Source organism: Chrysochloris asiatica, unplaced genomic scaffold (assembly GCF_000296735.1).
Source record: "Chrysochloris asiatica unplaced genomic scaffold, ChrAsi1.0 scaffold00031, whole genome shotgun sequence".
In the NCBI taxonomy this organism is placed as follows: Eukaryota; Metazoa; Chordata; class Mammalia; order Afrosoricida; family Chrysochloridae; genus Chrysochloris; species Chrysochloris asiatica.
Window position 1 is genome coordinate 19,305,696 of NW_006408549.1, and position 3,348 is coordinate 19,309,043.

The window sequence follows — 3,348 nt, forward strand, 5'->3', positions numbered from 1 at the left end:
CAAATTTACATTAAACAGATATAAATGACAAGTGTGTCATTTTTATATGAAAAACAGCAGTTTTAAAAGTGACTACTTGTTATTATTTTTTATTGTTAAGTGGTGTCAAGTTGGTTCTAACTTACAGAGATCCTGTATAGGTTTTCCAAGGAGCTAGTGGGTTTGAACTGCTGACTTTCTGGTTAGGAGTCCATTGCTTATCGTACAGCACCACACCAGTAGCAACAAAAATTTCCTCTCACTTCTATTTCAGAGGCTGTATAAGGAGTTCTGATATGGCTCTGGGCTGCTAACTACATGTTTGGCAGTTCAAGCCCACCAGGCCCTAACTATAAGTAGGAACTGGACTGAAGGCACTTAACAAAAACATAAAAGAAAATTTAACACGGAGCTCTGGTCACATAGTGGGTTAAGCATTGGGCTGGTAACCAAGAGATGTTGTTGTTGTTAAGTGCTGTCTAGTGGGTTTCCACCCATAGCAACCCTGTATAGGGTTTCCAAGGGGTAATGGATGAGCTTGAACTGCCGACCTTGTGGTTCTGACTGACTAGCGCATTAACCCACAGTGCCACACCAGGACTCCAAAAGATAGATGGTTCAAACTCACAGGCTGTTCCCATAAAGGTTTACAGCCTAGGAAATCTTATGGAGTAGCTATATTCTGTCCTATAAGGTCACTATGAGTAGAAATGGCCTTAAGGCAGTGAGTTGGGTTGGGTATAATTAATTAGCCGTAGTCTAAGATATCCACAAGTCAAACCATTTTAATTATCGTGGTGTGCTCCTTAAATGTTTAGTTAAATGGTTTCATTTCACCTTTGCACCTTGAGTCACATCAGTCCCATTAGGATTAGATAACCTATTTCTATTTCAAAATGCCCCACCTATTTTTGTAGCTAAAACTTAATTTCCAACTGGAATCTTCAGATTCCTTTCCCCATAATATGCCAAGTAATATCTGACCAAACGGACACCAGTCGTCTGTCAGTTTGTCATACTGTGGTGGCTTGTGAGTTGCTGTGATTCTGAAAGCTATGCCACCAGTATTTTAAATACCAGCAGGGTCACCCATGGAGGACAGGTTTCAGATGAGCTTCCAGACAAAGACACACTAGGAAGGTGAGTGACGAACTACTTCCAAATATTTAGTCACTGAAAACCTTATGAATAGCAGAGAAACACTGTCAGATATAGTGCCATAAAATGAGGCCCTCTAATTGGAAGTCACTCAAAATGCAACTGGGGAAGACCTGCCTTCTCAAAGTAGAGCTAACTATGATAACTTGAATGGAGTTAAACTCCTGGGAGAAAAGCCCTTGGGACCTTCATTTGCTGATGGGGCACAATTCAAAATGAAGAGAAACAGCTATAAACGTCCACTGAAAATCAGGACATGGAATGTACAAAGTATGAATCTGGGAAAATTGGAAGTTGTCAAAAATGAAATGGAATGCATAAACATTGATATCTTAGTAAATTTCAGCTCACATTTCATTAGTGAGCTGAAATGGACTGGTATTGGCCATTTTGAATCTGACTACCATGTGGTTTACTATGCCGGGAATGACAAATTGAAGAGGAATGGTGTTGCATTCATCTTCAAAAAGAAAATATCTAGATCAGTCATGAGGTACAATGCTTTCTGTGATTGGATAATCTCCATGCACCTACTGGGAAGTTCAGTTAATACCACTATTATTCAAATTTATGCACCAACCACTAAAGCCGGTGAGGATGAAATAGAAGAATTCTACCAAATTCATCAATCTGAAATCAAACAAACATGCAATCAAGATGTATTGATCATTACTGGTGATTGGAATGCAAAGGTTGGGAACAAAGTGGAAAGATCAGTAGTTGGAAAATATGGCCTTGGTGATAGAAATGATGCTGGAGAATGATTCCATTTTGAAAGAAGTGCAGCCAGAGTGCTCCTTAGAGACCAACATGGCCAAACTTAGTCTCTCATACTTTGGATATATTGTCAGGAGGGACCAGTCACTGGAGAAGGATATGTTTGGTAAGGTGGAGGGACAGAGAAAAATTGGAAGACCCCAATGAGATGGATTGGCCAAGTGACAGCATCGATGGACTCAAGCGTGGCAACAATAGTGAGGTAGGCTCAGGATCGGGCAGTGTTTCATTCTGCAGTGCATAAGGTTGCTATTGGTCGGTACTGACTCAATGGCACCTAACAACAACAACAACAACAACAACAATGCCAAACTTTAGGTAAGCAGTTGAGTTCTTTAGCACTGTATCTCCTGATTTCCTAATTAAACTACAGGCAAGTGATATAATGGTATTTTATACCACAAGTAAGTGATATCAACTTAAATTAAGTAAACATTAAAACAATTCCAACTTTATATCTTTCCATACTCATCCTGAAACTCATAGTTAAACATATAAATTTAGCTCTTATCAGTGCTATACCTTATGGCTTATTTTAGCACTCTGATAATCTGACAATCTCCAACCCTGATAAAAGCCCTTAGCTCATTTTATCTGCTTTGACTTAAAGGAAGAAGAAGAAAGAAGGAGAAAGAAGAAGAAGATGACAACGGCAACGACAACGAAGAAGAAGAAGAAGAAATGTAATATATCCTAACTGTGTTGAAGGGCTCCATTACTAATAATTTTTAACCCCAGTGTTGTTCACAAAGGTTTTGCTTCAGGGCTTCAAATGGTTTCATTCCAGGTCAACCTCCTGCTGAAAATTCTCATTTCCACTCTGGATCACACACTGAATCAGACTATGTTTCAAACAGATCACTACATGTATATATAAGAATCACCTAGGAATATTGTTAAATGTCAATTCTGATTCAGTACATCTGGAGTGGAAATGTAAATTCTCAATAGTGAGTTGAACTAGAAATAACCACTTTGAGGCCATTTCACTTAGCTCTAAAAGGTGTTCTTAGTTATTTGTTATAGCACTTTACGGATTTTATTTTATTTGGATCCTCAATCAATGTCCAGAAAAACAGCAATCAATAAATCAAGTAACATATTGCATGGAGCAAATCTGCTGCAAAAGACCTCTTTAAAGACTTTATAAAAGAAAAAACAAAAGGAGTACAGTGTGCTTTACACAAGCCATGGCATTTTCAGTTGCCTCATATGCATATGAATGCTAGGCAATTAATAATGAATGTTGTTGTTGTTGTTAAGTGCCCTCGAGTCGGTTCCGACCCATAGCGACCCTGTACAGGGTTTCCGAGGGTGTAGTGAACAGGAAATAATGCCTTTGAGTTATAAGTTGTTGTTAGGTACCATCGAGTCCATACCAACTCACAGCGACCCTATGTACAACAGAATGAAACACTGCCAGAATGGGCCAAC

At 38.9% G+C, this 3,348-nt stretch overlaps 1 protein-coding gene and 1 pseudogene across 1 annotated transcript in view; one reads left to right on the forward strand and one right to left on the reverse strand.

Annotated features, from left to right (window-relative positions):
• Positions 1–3,348, reverse strand: part of CNBD1 (cyclic nucleotide binding domain containing 1) — a 683,582-nt gene that overhangs the window by 428,189 nt on the left and 252,045 nt on the right. The window lies entirely within an intron of this gene.
• The window catches only part of LOC102812371, a 16,152-nt pseudogene that overhangs the window by 1,075 nt on the left and 11,729 nt on the right, over positions 1–3,348 (forward strand).